Source organism: Gopherus evgoodei, unplaced genomic scaffold (assembly GCF_007399415.2).
Source record: "Gopherus evgoodei ecotype Sinaloan lineage unplaced genomic scaffold, rGopEvg1_v1.p scaffold_48_arrow_ctg1, whole genome shotgun sequence".
Classification (NCBI taxonomy): domain Eukaryota; kingdom Metazoa; phylum Chordata; order Testudines; family Testudinidae; genus Gopherus; species Gopherus evgoodei.
The window spans coordinates 689,777-707,930 of record NW_022060069.1 but is presented as its reverse complement, the minus strand read 5'-3'; the positions used below and the strand labels follow the sequence as shown (position 1 = coordinate 707,930).

At 52.5% G+C, this 18,154-nt stretch overlaps 1 long non-coding RNA gene across 1 annotated transcript; it reads left to right on the top strand.

Annotated features, from left to right (window-relative positions):
* Positions 1–8,003: 8,003 nt before the first annotated feature.
* On the top strand, positions 8,004–17,257 carry LOC115642970. Its single transcript, XR_003998269.1, has 3 exons — positions 8,004–8,233; positions 9,358–9,427; positions 17,084–17,257. It is a non-coding gene; the product is annotated as an uncharacterized LOC115642970 (long non-coding RNA).
* Positions 17,258–18,154: the final 897 nt, after the last annotated feature.

Here is an 18,154-nt window from a genome sequence, read left to right as displayed (position 1 = left end):
CAGGGCCCCCCGGAGCAGTGCAGTTTACTGGCCTGGCTCCAAGTTTGCAGTATGAGAGGGAGTGATCGCAGAGTCATAAATGGCTGGCAGGGTCTTGTACCACTGGCGTGTATCCAGGGGCTGGAACAATAGAATTAATTCAGACTGGTCCTTTGGACAAAGCATCACTCGAGGCGGGGGGACGTGGAGCGAATGCTTTACGCAGAGGGGATGAGCTGGTGAGCTTAAAAGTCAGGACTTCTGGGTTCTATCTCCAGCTCTGGACATGTGTCTATAGCCCTGTCTCGTGGCAGGTTCACGCTGGAGGTTTATGACCCTCTGCTGGCTGAGGAGATGGGGGCTAGTCCTTCGGTGCCCGTGGTCCCGGCTGCTGTGTGTCCCTATGCCTCACAGGTCTCTGGGGAGGTGCCTGCCAGGGGATTGTGTATGTTGGGGGGCTGTTGGCCCCAATGCCTGGGGGTCACAATGAGGAGATGATCTCTCTCACCCTCCATCCATCTCATCTCCAGTGCCAAATTCAGTCAAAGATTTAGGCATTCAAGTGTTTTTGAATCGCTGAAGCTGTTCCAAACAGCCTATCCCAGTTCGGACAGCAGGAGACCCTACCATAAACAATCACGTAAACAAGGCAACCCACGGGTCAAGCCCGCTCCACTTCAAGAAAAATGCCGCTCTTTAAATGCAGAGGATTCCCCCGGTCAGAGCCAGGTCCCAAACATCCCAGGGGCTTGTCTCTCTTCTTGTGAGCGAAGCTGCCGCATAGAAACAGAGGTCAAATGAATCCAGCGATCGATCTGTAATTGTGTCACATCCTGCCCTGTGCTGGGGAATGAATCGGTCTGTCGAGGTTAATGGAATGTCAGTTAATTTCTTAGTGCGCGGTTGCCGGAGCTGCCTGGTAAACGCTTATTGATTTCAACACAATTAAAGATAAACTGAGCACAGGCGGGTCCGGGTGGCATCAATGCCACAGTGACACGGAGGAGGAATTGGAGGAGCAAATACTGGCTGTTTCGGTGCCCCTGAGTGCACAAGTGGCATCTACAGGTGTTTTCAAAGTGCGGTGCGAGGACAGAGCAACAGAGTCTGCCCTGGAGAGGGCCCCACCAAAATGACAAAGACAGAACCCTTGTCTCTCTTTCACAGCTGAGGCCCAGAGAGAGAGTGGCAGCAGCATTTTCAAATGAGCGCAGTGCCCTTTCAGGTGGCCACATTGTCCAGAGGTCTCAGCATGCTGGATGCTGCTGCTTTTTGGAGAAACGGGTCCATGGTTCAGTCCCTGAAGGGGAGAGGGGCTCTTCTGCCAAGCTGCCCCAAAGTGGCTGCCCTCGGTCACGCAGCAGGGGAGTTGCAGAGCAGGGATTTGAAGTTGGGTCTCCTGAGATGCCATCCAGTGTTGTGTGCCCAGCCACCCACCCATCTTGATTCTGGGTGCATTGTAAATACAGTGACAGCTGGGTTAGCCAGCTGCCTGTCTGCAGAGACAGGATGTCCGATCAGACACTGCTCACTCCCTCGGGGATGGCATCTCTCAGTTTGCGAAGCCAGCAGCTCCTCTGGGCCAGGCGCATTAGATAGTTTAGTCTCTTTAAACAGACTCCCATCCCCATGCATTGGAGGGTTGTAGAGCGGGGCTGGGCTCCTCATAACTGGATATACCAATTAAGACTGGAGCCAGACCCAAGCCTCACAGGCTGCTCTCAGACCGGTGTAAATCCAGTGTGACGCAGCTGAAGCTGGGGGCATTACATGGCCATATGTGACAGCAGCGCCCCCCGCCCCCTGACAGCTGCCCTACCCGACTGCAATCTTACTATTCCCGCAGAGAAGCGAGGTGTTCGTGCAGCCAGCCGGCCTGCGAGGGGGCAGGACAGGCAGCCATGCAGGAATGTGTTGATTTTCTCACAGCCAGAGGGGACATCCACGCTGTGGCTGAGACACGATAAATCCTTTGCGTTGTAAAACCAGCCAGCTCCTGCTGTTTAATTCGCCATGTGCAGCTTTGCATCCAAACTCTGCTGCGATTTACAAGTGGAGAGCATTTGGGAACCAGGCAGCTTGGGCTAGGATGGTGAGAGCCGAGCGCATTTGGAACTGCTCTTTAACGACGGATTTTTAATGATGATGTGACATTAAAAGTCCCCAAGACGGGATGTGGGGCGGGGGTGCTGTAGTATGAGATTTACAAACCCTCTTGTGCTAAGTGTTTAAATGATGGAAGCTTTGTTCCTGCGCAGTAATTAGGGCATAAATTGTATTTATAACTCATAAACAGGAATGTCACCAGTTTCATGAACTGAGGCTTGAGATAATAAAAGGATATTGTAGTTCATCATCGGGGCGATGGAGGGAGATCGATCAGAATTACAGCCTAGGAAAGCTGCATCCGCGACTGGCGTTTCTCTGCCTGATGCGTGACTCGTTCGGTGCACGGGCATGGGGCCGAGAATGGAGATCATTGGGCTGGTGGGGGGAGAAATCCATCTGCCTCTGGGTCAGGGTGGTAGGGAGATGCTAGGCCTTGTACCTAGGCCTCGTGCTGGCCCCTCTGGATGGGGTGAATTTGCCCTCTAGTCTCCATTCCCGAGTTCAAAGCAGCCTGGGAGAGGCCCTGTATTTGTCATGTCCCTGACACTCCGCTCAAGGCCCCATCCATCCACTCGCCACAGCGGAGCTCCCTCGCCCGCCGCTCGGCTGCACCAAGGACCACAGGGGATACATTTACTTTACACATCGGATCCCGCCACGCCCTGGAGGCCGAGCAGAGGCACTGTTATTGTAGGCAAAGAGTTATGGCTGCTCATCATACCGGGTGAGGGACGTGTGGGGAATGCAAAGCTGCTGGCCAGGCCAGGCAGGGGAATGAATCACTCCTAAACGGCGGTGCATGCGGAGAGGCCACCCGAAAGGCTGCTGAATCCTCTCCCAGAGCAGGGCGCTAAGCTGCAAAGAGCCTGGCAGCTGCGGAGGGATGGTGGAAAGTGTGTGTGTGTGTGTGGGGCAGAATATCTGAGCGGGCTGCCCCTCTGTTTGAATGTCCTTGCCCAGGCGGCCCCTCTCTGGTAAGCAGACTTTGGAGGGCGTGAGCAGCTCGTGGGTCATGTCAATGTGTCAGGGAGGGCAGCATTGCCTAGTGGTTTGAGCCGAGGTGTGCTGAGGGGGAGGGCATGTCTGGGTGTCAGGACTCCTGGGTTCTATCTACAGCATGGGGAGGGGGCGCAAGAAGGAGACGGGCTTCTCTCTGTTTGGGCACCAATCTCCATGGTCATGCAATGACCAGGAGCTCCAAGCAGCTTCCCTGCTGGTCTCCCTGCTGCTGTCTTCCAAACTCTTCTCCAGGAATCCTGACGAATGGTCAAGGACGAGGGCAGAGGGGTGGGAGCCCTCCAGGGCCTGGCAATGGCCAGAGACAGCCCCGTGTAATACGTGAGGGGGCTATAAAAGATTGTGGATGGCAGCAGATATTAAGGGCAATGACATAACTCAACCTCCCTAGATATTGTACCTGATAGATTTAAATATGCAACAGGTGGGAGAACATCGAAATGCCAAGAGAGAAATCAATGGATCAGAGACCAGAAGACCCTAACCCTAACCCTAACCCTGGGTTTGGCCTGGTATTTTTCAACTCAGTCTGTGGATGAGAGGTCAGGGCAGCAAGAAACTTCCCCTTAGCAAGTTTATAGAAAGAAGCAGCAGAGAGAGTTGGCTGCTGGCACCACACCAGTCTGAGAATGCTGCCACCACACATAGGGTCAGCTGGGCTCTCCAGCTGATGGTCTCTCAAGGATAGCCGTAGAGGACAAAAAATGACAATTGGACTTTGTGGAAAATTCCCTCCACCTCCCAAAGTTTGGGGTTTTTTTTCATTGAAGCCTAATCCCCCTCAAACTCTTGTTTTCAAATACCTCGAACCTGGGAAAGGTTCTGTGTTTTCATCCAAAAAGGGGAAAAAAGGAAAATTTCACTCCAAATAGAAATTTTTCATGAAAATGGTCATTTTGGTCAAACCAACAAAGAAAAAACCCACAAACTTTTCATTAAAAGGTTTAGAGGAAAAATATATCAACCAGCCCTGCCTGGGAATGCGAGGCATTTCCTGCTGCCGCCATCTCTCTGTGGCTGTGCGTGGCCAGAAGCACCTGCTCTGAGGAGCCCATGGGATGAGGCAAGGATGGGCATGGGCTCTCTGCCCTCAGGACTGCTGAGCTCTGAGCCAGCTGGGAAATCTCTCTCCCACATTGTCCGGGTTTTAAAGGCCGGATTCTCAAATGGGCTAGGAGTCTCCCCCTTTGATGTGAGTGGCGGCAGGTCTTGGCCTGTTGGGAAACCCTTCCCTAAAGGTTCCTGTCTTGTCCCTCAGAGACACCCCGTGTTCCAGTCACGCTCTGGGTGACTCACGTCGGCAGGTTGCTGGGTTTTGAATGGGGGGACGATCGTTTTGTGAAACGCTTTGTGCCACAGCAGGAGGAAACTAAGGGGCTGCCTCAGCGACTAGCTGCTCTGGCCATGTCCAGCAGACGCGCTCTGTGCAAGGCACGTTGGGGTTTTCAAGGCCCGACGGATCCGTCATGACCATCCGGCCTGAGCTGCTGCCGTCGCCCGGGTCAGAGGGGCTCACGCCATGACGTGTGCTGTACCAGAGCCAGGGGCTGAGCGCTGAATTCCAGTTACAGTCGGAGGACGTGGAGCAGGGCAGGAAGGTAGGAGGCCGATCTCCCCTCAGGCTGTGGTGGAGCCCCAGAGATGTGGGGAGGCCTGGACGGGAGTGCAGGGGAGTATCTGAATATGGAGCTAGCTGCTGTTGGTTTTGGGCTGTGTTTCTGCAGGCGGGTCACGTGGGGTGTGTGTGTGTGTGTGGAATCTGCTGCCCTTAAGGCCTCCCCGCCGCTGGCCTTTATTTCTGTCTCCCACCTTCCTATCTCTGTTTTGCTCCTTTGTGTCTCCCCCGTTTTTCCCTCCTCTGTATTTCCTGCCTTGTAGCATCTCCAATCCCCCACTGCCGAAGGCTCCCCTTTTCCCATGCCAGTCGCTAGGAGGGTCAGCAATGAAACAGCCAAGGGGGGAGGAAGAGGGCCAGGAGTGGCTTCATTTTCCTGAGAAGTGGGCAAAAGTTTGGAAATGCAGTTTTCAACTGTCATTGTTATGTTTCAGTGTGAACACCCGATAAGCTGAGCATAGGGGGAGTTCACTTCTCTCTGAGCCATTATTTCAGGCTCTCTGCTCAGTAGCAAGTCAGAAATGGAGCACCCAGCTAAACTCTCCCACTGGGAAGGGAGGGGGCCCAATGGATTAAAGTGAGGGGATGCTGGGAGTCAGGACTCCTGGGTTCTATCCCCCCGAGCTCTGGGAGGGGAGTGAGGTCTAGTGGTTAGAGCAGGGGTGGTGGTGGTGGCTGGGAGTCAGGACGTCTGGGTTCAGTTCCCAGCAGAGGCAGGCAAACTGGAAATCGGCAGATACCAAACATTCTCGGGTGCCCAGCACTTTCTGCTCCAGAGAGAGGGGCACGCGGATACACGGATTCATTGATTTACCTGTCCGGGGCTCCTGAGCTGGGCAGAGCGTATTTGCAAGTGTGTTCTGATTTGCATCCCCTGCCCCCGCAGTACACCTGCTAGAAGGAACCCGTCCCCTGACCCCTTGTCCCTGTCTTCTCTGCTCCACAACAGACCAGGCGCCAATGGCTTTCCACAGAGAATACAGGGAACAGAATGAGCCCCTGCCCGCCCGACTCCAGACCCGGACTTGGCCCAGTAAGGGATGCACTGGGAGTGGGGCGTGGGCTGCAGTGCTAAGGTGCTGCCATGCACAGAACCTGGAATTGGGGTCTTGGGCAGCAAACAGGCCCAGCGTAGGCCCCAGCTCCAGCGGGAGAGGAATCTTTGGGGGCGTGTGTGTGTATGTCAGAAAACGTCAATTGGTTGAAACTGAAACCGCAGAAAAAGAATTTTTAAACTCAGAAAATGTTTGATTCACCCTCCCCACCCCTGACATTGCAACTTTTCTAAACAACAAATTCTATGTTCTGGTTCTCCATGACTTCTCACTTGGAAATTCCTGCTAATCCCAGCAAAGAAACGTTAAAAACATTTTAAATTGAAACAAAATCAAAAGTTTTGGTTGACCCAAACTGACATTTTTTTCAGATTTTTTTGGTTTTTGACAATTTTAAGATTTTGACTTTATGTCTCAATTTGGGGCAGGAAAAATTCAGTATCCTGAAAATGTTCCCTGGACTGGAGAACCGTTTGCAGATCAGTTTTTCTTCTGGGCCTGAGGCTCCTGGCTTAAGGCCCTTGGCATTGTTTCAGTGTGAATTCTTTTTCCTGATTTCCTGTGTGGCTTGGTCAAAATAATTTTGAGGAGGGAAATAAATGAAGCAGCCAATCGGTAATACTAACAACAGTGGTAGCATGGATGCTTCAGTGGTGACCCAGAACATAACTATTATTATTCCTATTATAATAGCACCTGGAGGCACCCACTGAGACTAGGGCCTCCCCTATCATGCTGGGCGCTGTACGGGACACACAGTGAGAGACAGCCCCTCCCCAAAGGGCTCACCGTGTAAATAGGGGAGTGGAAGAGGAACTAAACACACACAGAGGGGCAGTGACTTGCTAAATGTTGCACGTCAGAGGCTAGCACCCAGGTGTCCTGAGTCCTAAATCCAAGGCCCTACCCACTAGCCCATACGGCCTCTCGGTAGCAGCTGCTGCCCTCTCTGACCATTCAGCTGGCTCTCCTTGTCCCAGATCCCAGCGGAGGTGGTTTTATTCTCAGCAGCAGCAGCGTCAGTTTTCCCAACCCTGTTCCGCTCTGGAGCACGGGAGATGCTGAGTTTGCAACTAAATCTTCTAGATTATGACACTTGTGAAAGTAAATCCTGAAATTTCCCAGGCTCATTTTAATAATTAATTTATTTGACATTATGGGCAGCCAGCATGGGAATCTCCGCTCCACTCCTGCCTGCAATCACTTAATTAAAATGGGAGAAATTACCCCCTTGCTGTTAATTTAGATGCAAGGAGAGACATGTGGTCCCAGTCCCGGTCTCACTCTGCTGCCAATCTCAGCTCCCAAGCAATCCTCGTCGTAGCAGTCCCTAGTTTTAAGGTGGGAGTCCCTTGCAGAGGCAGCGCAGCTGACAGTCTCCAGGGAGCCGTTTGTACCATTTTCCCCACAGTCCTCCTAGAGCTGGCAGAGAACCCAGGAGTCCTGGCTGCAAGCCCCACCTTGCTCTAACCGCTGGACCCCACACCCCTCTCACAGCTGGGAGAGGCGATCTGTTTCTTTGACCGTCTGCTGCACCCACTAGACCGTGATCCTTTCGCATCTCCTGGCGCTGCTATTTCACAGACAGTTCCCAGCTTTGCTAATTCCAGGGCCGTCACCTTTGACACCAAATGCGCTGGTCAGCCCCATGCCCAGAGCTCCAGGCATTCAACCATCTTGGCTGCTTCCAGCCCCTGAGAGTTTTTAACAGATTGATGTCACTTTCTGCCTCACCTGATCCCCCGGCACCTCACTGATGTCAGCAGAGGTACCTCTGCTCCTTCAGGGAGCCGGGAATAAATAACCCCCAGGCTGCCCTGAGTGTGGGAAGCTGCCACGCCTCTGTTAAAGTTTCACATGTAAACACAGCTGATGGGTGATTTTCCATGGCAAAGGTTTGTCAACATATGAGACTCTGGAGCAGTTTTACGGCCACTCGTATATTTTGAGCTGGCGAGGGCAGGAGTCTCAGTCTCCACAAACCCCTCCTTCCTTTCCAGGAGCTTTTGGTCTCTGCCCTGAGGTGTCATGGGCATGTTGCTCTAGCGGTGTCCTGTGCAGCTGCTTGCCCCAGTGCAAAGGGGGCAACACTACAGAGTCCTGGCTTGACAGCTAGAAAACAATCAGATTCCAAAAACTGGTGTCAGTTTAAAAATAACCCCAAGTATTGGTAAAAGTTTTACCCAAAAGTTTTCCCTTTCTAACTTTTTGATGAAAAAACACAAAAAACCATTGTCAGGAAGTGAGAAAGTTTGTTTTTGTCTAACCCCCTCCTTTTATTTGACCAGTGCTGTTGGCTGCGTTCCATGCCTGCTTGGCGCTGCTGTGAATGACTGCAGAAGGCTGAGGGGATCCATCCCCTGTTGTCCAGTCCCAGCTTCTGGCAGCCAGAGATTTAAGGATACCCAGAGCATGGGGCTGTGTCCTTGACCACCTTGACTAAGAACCATTGATGGACGTATCCTCCATGATTTCACCTAATGCTTTTTAAAATCCAGTTATACTTTTGCCTTCACAACATCCCCTGGCAATGAGTTCCACAGGTTGTCTGTGCGTTGGGTGAAGAATTACTTCCTTATGTTCATTTTAAACCTGCTGCCCGTTAATTTCATTGGGTGACCTCTGGTTCTTGTGTTATGTGAAGGGGTAAATAATACTTTTTCTCCACACCATTCCTGGTTTTATAGACGCCCACCCTCTCCCCTCTTAGAAAAGAGATGACTAAAATGATCATAATTTTTGCTGCCCTTCTCAGCACCTTTTCCAATTCTAATGTATCTGTTTTGAGATGGGGCACCCAGAATTCAAGGTGTGGGCGTACCATGGATTTATACAATGTCGTTATTATATTTCCTCTCTCTTTATGTCTCTTTCCCAATGGTTCCTAACAGTCTGTTGGCGTTTGTGACTGTGGCTGCACGTTGAGCGGATGTTTTCAGAGAACTATCTGCAGTGACTCCAGAGCTCTGTCTGGAGGAGTCACAGCTAGTTTCGACCCCATCATGTTGCACATATTGTGAGGTTCAGGAAATGATGTGAACTGGCCAAATGCAGTAGATCAGAGCCTGAGAGAAATAAATATGGAGAAAGTCACAAATGGCTGTAAAGGGGCAAGAGAGAAACTTTTTGTTCTGTGTCTGTACAGCACCTGGCACAATGGGGTCTGCCAGGGCTCCTAGGTGTTACTGTAAATAATGAGTAATAAGAGAGAGATGCTCTGTAAGGTGCTAGGTAAACCTCAGGGCCCTGTCGTGCTGGGTCCTGCAGTCACAGAGCGAGAGATACTCCTTGCCCCAAACAGCCACAGGCTGGGATGGGAAACTGAGGCACAGAGTGGGGAAGTGATTTGCCCAAGGTCACAGTAGGTCAGTGGCAGAGCTGGGAACAGAACCTAGGTGTCCTGAAAATCCTTGAGGATGCCTTAGTTAATACGGAATGAGATTCTGGTAGGAAAGGTGCTGTGAGAAGTGCTAATTAATAAATTCTTCCCCCAATTAGCACCTGTGCAGAACTTTTCATCTTCAAAACCCTTTGCGAACATTACCCCATTTAATCTAGTAAAATGCCTATAATTATGTTCAGATGCAGCCTGTGAAGCCGCGGCGGATTCAGGCAGAGTGAGCCAGGGCTGGGGGAAAGACGGACCACGAGGGTAAGTGGCACCAAATTGGAATATTATCCACATTTCATCACTTGGAGCCTTGCTGACAACCCGCAGAAAACATCATGATATCTGGTGAATCGCAGCCAGCCGGCTGCCTCATCATTTCACTTTTCTCCCCACCCCCCGTCTCATGTGCATGAAGATTTCCCTTCCTCTTCAGGCCTCTGGGCAGCAGCACCTGGTTTTTTAAACCTCATCTCATCTGTGGTTGTTATTTATCAGCTTTCTGAGGCTGAGCCCGGGCAGTAGGAAGCACTTAGCCCCGGAGGTGGGAGAAACAGACTCGGCTGACGGAGTCTTGTTATGGGCCCAGTGCTGGCTAGATTCTTGCGGGAGAGAGGCTGGTGCGAAATGTGATGGGTTCTTGATTGAAGTTACAAGTGCTGGCTCCCCGGTGCAGACATCGGCCTGGAAATGACATTTCAGCAGCTGCAGGGAGCCTGAGGCGCTGCAGCTCCATCCAGTTTGTCAGCTGCTAAAATGGGTCACCACGGGGGCAAAAAGCCACTCATGGTCCATGCTCAATGCATGATACATGCCCCCCTCTGTGCAAACAGCCCCCACCCCCCGGGCTTACCTGTGCATTACAACAGCAGCAAAGCACTTGCACTAGGGGCAAATAGGAGCTGAAGGTTCCCAGGTGTGACCGTCTCCCCAGCAGGCCTTAAAGCCCCCTCCCAGGACAGCATCCTGTAGCACCGTCTCAGCTGGAGACCATGCAGCGCAGTGCACAGTGCAATCCACAGAGGAGAGGAATCTGTTACAGCCCCAGCAAGGGAGCCCGGCTCTCCAGTTCAGGCTGCAGCGACTCATCTTCCGAGCTCTGGCAGACCCTGGTTTTATCCCTAGAGGCCATCTTGGCCAACGCTGTCATGCTGGTGGTTTTACTGGCCACCTGGGGTGCTGGGCACTGAGCTCCTGCTGCAGCCTCAGTAGGGAGGGAGGAGGCATCTCCCTCACTTCTGATTTCAGAAACCTCTCTCCCTCCCATGGTCCCTGCACCTCACTGTTACAGAGCGGCAGCCAGGGCCAGTGGCAACGGCTCTGGACTCAGGACACCTGGGTTCTGTCCCTGCCCTTTGTTTGGCTTGTCTAAATGCCATTTGAAACAGGGTCTGTGCAGCACTTCTAGGGTGACCAGATGTCCTGACTTTATAGGGACAGTCCTGATATTTGGGGCTTTTTTCTTAGCTAGGCTCCTATTATCCCCCCACCCTCTGTCCCACACTTGCCATATGGTCATCCTGAGCGCTCAGCACAAGGAGGGGGCCCTGATTTCAGCCAGGGTCTGTGAGCGCCCGGCACAACGGGGGGCCCTGATCTCAGTCAAGGTCTGTGCAGTGCCCAGTGCGATGCGGCCCCGATCTTGGTTTTACCAAAGAAGAATGGGGCATTGTGCACTGGTATAAATGCTTCACAGGGTGGAGGGCAATGCAGAATTGCACCCAGGGTCTCCTGAAAGAAGATCCAGATTTCTTAGTGTGTTCCTATGCCTCAGACCCACCCAGCAGCTCCACGAATTCTGGCTATTAGCTTGCTCATGAGCACAGCCTGAGTCCCACCTGACCTGCAGCGCTGGGTTCTGAAAGGTCTGTGAGCAGCCCCATGGTCCCATCTCTGTATCTGGCCACATGATGGACCCGGGCAGCGCTGTTCCTAGGACATAGCAGCAGCTGGGAGCAATTGACTATCAAAATAGTTGTTTAGTTCAGGTGGAATAATTAATTTTTGAAGCTGCAGCCCAGAGTGTGGGGACACATCCATCACACGCAGCCCAGCGCCCGGAGGAGCCGTCTGTGATGTTTGGATAACAAGAAAAGGGGCCATTCATTAGTGAAGAGCCCCTGATTACCCAGCAGCTGTTAGCAAACTCTCTGGGTTTAATTACCTGTGTGCTCTGTAGAAACACGCCACAAGAGCCTGCTCAGAAGTTATTCAACTGCTGCATTGAAATCAAATCACAAATAAAATAAGCGTCCATGTGGTGCTGCTCTGCAGATAAACCAAAGGTCACGCAGGGAGCCCGGGTTGGTCCAACACCGCACCTTGAGTGACAGGTGCCAATTCCAGTGCGCAGCTCTGTCCTGCTATGCTGATCCCAAAGCACCCAAGGCCCTGTCCTGAGCCACCCTGCACCTTGCGCTGTCACTTCCACTAGTGCACAAGGCTTCTCTTGTGGCTAGCACCCACTTTGCACTCGTGGAAGTGTCTGCCTCTGGCAGCAGGGAATCAAGCCCTTTACTCCTATACTGGCTGAAATTCTCTGGCTTGGGTTACACAGGAGAGCAGAGTGGATGATCATCTGGCCTTAAACTCTATGCATAGGGGTATCTATAATTTATACACAAAACTGCACACAGTCTCCACACTGCTTACACAATGCAGACAACCTACTCCCTAGCTGAGCTGTAAACACAAGGGACCAAATTCTGCTCATTTGCTCTGGTGTAAATTCAGGGTTCTGCCATGGATTTGGGAATTACTCTGGTGGAACTGAGAGTCATGCGATCTTAGCACCATTCACAACTGCAGGTGGGCTTGTGCAGCCAACGTTATACAGGAGGGCAGACGAGATCATAACAGCCCTGTCTGGCTTTATACTCTGTGCAGATGTAAGACCTGGGCAAATAATGCACGCTTCAGTGGCAGGTTTGTAGAAATTTTGGTGGTGCCCAGAACCTGCCCCTGCCCAAACTCTGCCCTCCCCAAACTCCGCCTGCCCAAGGCTCTGGGAGGGAGTTTGGGTGGAGGAGGGGTGCAGGCGCTGGGAGGGAGTTTGGGGGAGGGAGGGGGTGCAGGCGCTGGGATGGGTTGGGGGTGGGGCTGGGGGTGAGAGGTTTGGAGTGTGGGAGAGGGCTTGGCTATGGCAGAGGGTTGGGGTGTGGGGTGAGGGCTGTGGGGCGGGACTGGAGATGAGGGGTTCATGATGCAGGAGGGGGCTCAGGGTTGGGGCAGATGGTTAGGGTGCAGGGGGATGAGGGCTCTGGCTAGAGCTGGGGTTGAGGAGTTTGGGGGTTGGAGAGGCTCAGGGCTGGGGCAGAGGGTTGGGGTGCAGGGGTGTGTGAGGGCTCTGTCTGGGGCTGGAGATGGGTTTGTGGTGTTGGAGAGGCTCAGGGCTGGGGCAGAGGGTTGGGGTGCAGGGGTGTGTGAGGGCTCTGTCTGGGGCTGGAGATGGGTTTGTGCTGTTGGAGGGGCTCAGGACTGGGGAAGAGGGTTGGGGTGCAGGGGTGTGTGAGGGCTCTGGGGCTGGAGATGGGTTTGTGCTGTTGGAGGGGCTCAGGACTGGGGAAGAGGGTTGGGGTGCAGGGGTGTTTGAGGGCTCTGTCTGGGGCTGGAGATGGGTTTGTGGTGTTGGAGGGGCTCAGGACTGGGGAAGAGGGTTGGGCTGCAGGGGTGTGTGAGGGCTCTGGCTGGAGATGATGGGCTTGGGGTGTGGGAGAGGCTCAGGGCTAGGGCAGAGGTTTGGGGTGTGGGGGGATGAGGGCTCTGGCTGGGTCTGAAGATGAGGGGTTTGTGGTGTTGGAGGGGCTCAGGGCTAGGGTAGATGGTTGAGGGTGCAGTGGGGGGGTAAAAGCTCTGACTGGGGTATGGGCTCTGGGGTGGGGCAGGGCTGGGGATGAGTTTGGGGTGTAGACAGGCTGCTCTGGGGGAGGGGTCCCCCTTTCCTGCCCCCCAGTAGCACACTCACCCCCACCCTCACCCCCGTCACTGCATGTATTCCTAGGGCCCCTTTCAGGTCCAGGAACCTCCCTCGCCTCCCCCATGGTGAGTGCCAGGGGGTGCAGTGTGCGCCTCCTCCCCTGCTGTAGCCTCGCTGGGGGTGGGGGATGGGGCTGCCATCTTGCCCAGCATGGGGCAGGAGCGGTGATTGCGGGTGGGGGAGGGAGCGCTGTGCTGGTGGAGGGTCCCACCGGAAAAGAGGGGGGAGGGCAGGCTCAGAGTCAGTCTGCCCTGGCAGTTGAGATGGGGTCACTAGGACAGGCTTGACAAAGCCCTGGCTGGGATGATTTAGTTGGGGTTGGTCCTGCTTTGGGCAGAGGGTTGGACTAGATACCTCCTGAGGTCCCTTCCACCCCTGATAGTCTATGACCCATGTGGCAGCCGTTGCTGCAGGGAGGCAAGCTGCACAGAAGAGGCAGGGACACTCTGCTCCCTCCGGGGTGCAGGGGCGTGCATGGGGCGTGCATGGGGCCAACAAGGTGGAGCCGAGGGACACTTGGGGGAGGCACGAGGGGGGTGGCAGGTGGGGCCACCCAACCCCTAACATTGGTGGAGCTGGGCCTCTGGGCTCTGAATATTGCTGGTGCCCGGCACCACGTGGGTATGTAACTCCCCTCCCATGAATGCACCCGGTCCCTGCACATATTCATTTGAACGAAAGAGAACGCGCAGAGAGATTCTCGTGCCCCTCACTAGCCAGCAGCGTGTTATACCTGCCGAAGAGGATTTGACAGCCCCAGGCAGGAATTTAAATTCACACCTGCAAGCATTTGTGTGGGAAGTGCTTGCAACTTCATCCAATCCGGGAACAGCAGTAATACCATGTGACTTAACAGCCCACCCACCAGCTTTAGTGCTTAGGCTGGAGAATAATAAGTTGGAGATTTTCTTAGAATGAACTGGAAAAAGGCAGGAAATTGGGATCTGCTCATGGCTGGTCTGCAGGCAGCTACCGGCCACACATACGTGCTCTAGTGTGAATCGTGCACTCAGCTCAAGCTTCTTGTCTCTGCTTAAAGGCCCCACCAGGCCCCAAAACAATGGGGCATGGCTAGGAGGATTTGAGGGACGCTACAGCAGCCGTTCTCCTGCAGTAGGAGACCTGCAGCTCTAATGCTGCAGTTCCCCTCTCTGGTACTAGACCTGACCAGGCCTGGAGCTAATCTCTCAGAGCAGCGTGGGGTTCTCTTCAAAAGCCTTGGTTTGAAAGTTTCATATTCCTGAGTTAACCAGGGATTCCTCCTGCCGCCGGTGCTGGCCCCAGGCTGCAGCCAGCCGTCCCACTGGAAGGGGAAAATCTGTCCATGTGCCGTGGCTCCCTGGGGTGGGATTTACATTCCTGTGAGCGCTTCAGGGGCGACACTTTGTGGAGTAGACAAGCACTGAGACGTCAGTCTAGGGGTACGTCTACACTGCCGTTGGAGCCAGGTGGGACTGCAGCACATGGGGCCACCCTGTTTGCTAAGGTGTCCACGTGTCTGTGTGAGGTTCAGAGTTCAAGGGGCTTGCACAATGCAGTTTGTTCTGTGTCGGGTTCCAATTGGCTGTGTGTAACGAGCTTCACAGACGCTCATTCCTTAAAGGCACAGACCTCAATTACCCTCCTCCCCCCAGACGCAGAGCCCCCTTTGCCTGCAAACGCCTTAAATAGCCTTAGAGAATGACACAGCCTTCAGAAAACCCCTTTGGCAACTGACTGCCCCAAGAGGGGATTTTAAGAGCTTTCAGGTACCATTGTCTGTTCGACTAGGGAAAACCTTGGCCACAGCCCAGCACCCGGGGTAGCTGCACCAGCGCAAACCCCAATGCTGACAAGGCAAAGGAGCTGTTTGCACAGGCAGAGTATTTTTATTTGCATTACAGCAGAAAGTTGTGGGGCCAGCTGAAATCAGGGAACCCCCCTCATTACAGAATCATAGACATGTAGGGCTGGAATGGACCTTGCTAGTTCCGAGGCAGGATTACATATTAGCTAGCCCATCCCTGACAGGTGTGTGTCTACAGGGCCACACAGAGGATTCAGGGGGCCTGGGGCAAAGCAATTTTGGGGGCCCCTTCCATAAAAAAAAGTTGCATTACTATAGAATACTATATTCTCGTGGGGGGCCCTGCAGGGCCTGGGGCAAATTACCCCATTTCCCACCCCCACCGGCGGTCCTTTGTGTCTAACCTGTTCTTAAAAACCTGCGGTGCCGGAGAGTCCACAGCCTCCCTAGGGAATTCGTTCCAGTGTTTAGCTACCTGGAGAGTTAGGAAATTTTTCCTAATGCCCAACCTAAACCTCCCTTGCTGCGATTTAAGTCCATTGCTTCATGGCGTGTCCTCAGTAGATAATGAGAACCATTTATCATCCTCCTCTTCATATCATCCTTTTACGTACTCAAGGTACTGTTACCATGTCCCGTCCCCCTCCCCCCAGTTCCCCCAATCTTCTCTTCTCCAGACTAAACAAACCCCATTTTTTCAATCTTCCCTCATGGGGCATGTTTTCTCGACCACCTGTCATTTGTGTTGCTCTTTTCTGGACTTTCTCCAATTTGTCCACATCCTTCCCAAAGGGTGGTGCCCAGAACTGGACACAGGACTCCAGCTGAGGCCTTACCAGTGCTGCTTAAAGAATTACTTCTCATCTCTTCCTTACAAAACTCCTGCTAATACATCCCAGAACGATGTTTACTTTTATGTCTTTTGCAGCAGTGTTACATTGTTAACTCATATTTAGTTTGTGAGCTACGCTGACCGCCAGACCCTTTGCTGCAGTACTCCTCCCTCGGCCGTCATTTCCCAGCTTGTATTTATGCAATTGATTATTCCAGTCCCTAGCCCAGGCCCTGCCCCCAAAAGCTCACAGTCTGAAATAGACACAGGGTGGGAGGAGACAGAAGTTGGAACTTGCCTCAGGTCCCTTAGCAGGTCTGCAGCAGAGCCGGAAAGAGACCTCAGCTCGCCTGACTCCCAGGCCAACGCTCTACCCACTATGCCATACCAGTGCCTCTCACCTGGTGTCTCACCTCTCAACACAGTGCCACTGAGGAATTTACAAACCTGTGTCTGTAGCAGTTACCCCAGCGGGAGCTGTCCCAGAATAAAACCCCTTTCTCTCCATCTCTGCCACTTCCCATTTCCCTAATCAGCTAATTGAAGAAACGCAATTAGAGGAAAATGCGAATGTCAGAGAAAATAAACGGAGGTGCCTTTCCCTGTGAATGGCTCTTACTTTGTAATTGAAAAAGTTATGACAGCTGCGTGTCATAAACCGAAATCATTAGCGTGTTAAGCTCAGCCAGTAATGATGGTGTAATATGCCTTCCCCGCGTCATGTCAGTTACATTTATGGGGTCTGAATTTCATGCATCATGCCCCATAGATGAAGCAAGGAGGCGTGGAGAGGGGTGGGGGTGGGAGAGAGGAGTTCTTAGTTGCAAAACGAGGCAATGACCAACTCTCAACCCATACCAAGGGGAAATGAATGTAACACCAGCCACTCTACTTCAGGAGTTTAGAGTGTGCTCCACTTCACTCAAACTGGTTTAGTTAAACCCAGGCAAGCCCCTGTGTGAATGGTCTGATTTCAGAATAAGGCTGGTTTATTTCATTTTTAGCTTAAACCTGTTCCAAAGAGCTTTTCTACATGAGAAAAGTGCACTGTGAAAAATGTAAAACCAAAAAATGTCAGCCAAAATGTTTGGCCTAGATCTCCCATGATGCACCACGACTCACCTCTTGGAGAGAGACTGCAATGTATCATGGGTGTAGGGTGACCAAACAGCAAGTGTGAACAATCGGGATGGGCGTGGGGGGTAATAGGAGCTTGTATAAAAAAGACCCAAAAATCAGGACTTGCCCTATAAAATCAGGACATCTAGTCACCCTACGTGGGTGTCTCAAGCTGATGTGCATAATGAGTTTTTGGTTTTTTTACAGGCAGAGTGTTTTGCTTCCCCCCATTGCGCATGGCAAGATTTCCGCGCTCCGCTGGCAGGTGAGTAACGCTGGGAGCGGCAGTTCTCCAGAAATCTGCTTGTTGTCAGAACTGGCTGTCACCACATGCCAGAGCGCTGGGGCCTGGTTCAAACCCAGTCCCTGCTCGTTAGTGATGGAAAGGCAAGCCCATGTGTTATGCCATTGGCCTTACAGAAGGCCCTTTGCCTCCCATCAGGCTCAGGGCCCTGCTGGGTGTTGCAGACAGAGGAAGGGGAATGGGCTGCTGTGGGACTTTGAGGAGCTGGATTCAGTTCCCAGCTCTCCCAGAGACACTCTCCAGAGCACAGTTCCCATCTGTGAAATGAGGAATTGATTCTTCCTGTGTCTAAACTGTGAGCATTCAGGGTAAGGATTGTCTGTGCAGCACCCGGCACAACGTACCGCCGGCCGGATGGGCGTGGCTAGGTAAATGATGCGATCACAGAACGGGGCCATGGTTTGTGACTTCTAGGGAAATCTTTACACCCTGCTGCCAAGAGAGATGGATAGTTCTCATGAGCAGACGATTCTTTTAAGGCCACACCTTGCAATGGGGATGCAAACGAATTGAACCCCTCGCTGCTAACCTCACTCCCCAGTTGTTTGCCTCAGGCAAGTAAAATTGAGAGTCTATTGCTGGGCCATCTCTCCATCAGGCAGACCAGAAATAAGAACAGGACTCCACGTTCATTGAGGTGTATTAGAGTGAAATTAGTTAGGGAAAGTTCATTGGCCCCGTGGGTGCTTTACTAATTTTGTAGTGAAAACAATAAAGGAGAAAAAATGTTGTTTGCTGAGGTGAAATTGATTGTAATTGGTTTTGATTGTTGAGTTACCTAATGGAATCGTGCTCTTCCTTTAAATATTTAGGAGACTGTCATTAGATAGGTCTGTGTAGCGTCAGGAGGTTTTTGCATTTCAGGTGATTTCTTTACCTTAGAAAAGAAAACCTTAGAAGAGATGCTGATGTTTTATCTTGTATAGTATTTCTCATCCCACCGACTCTTCCAGGAGCATTCAGACCTGATAAAC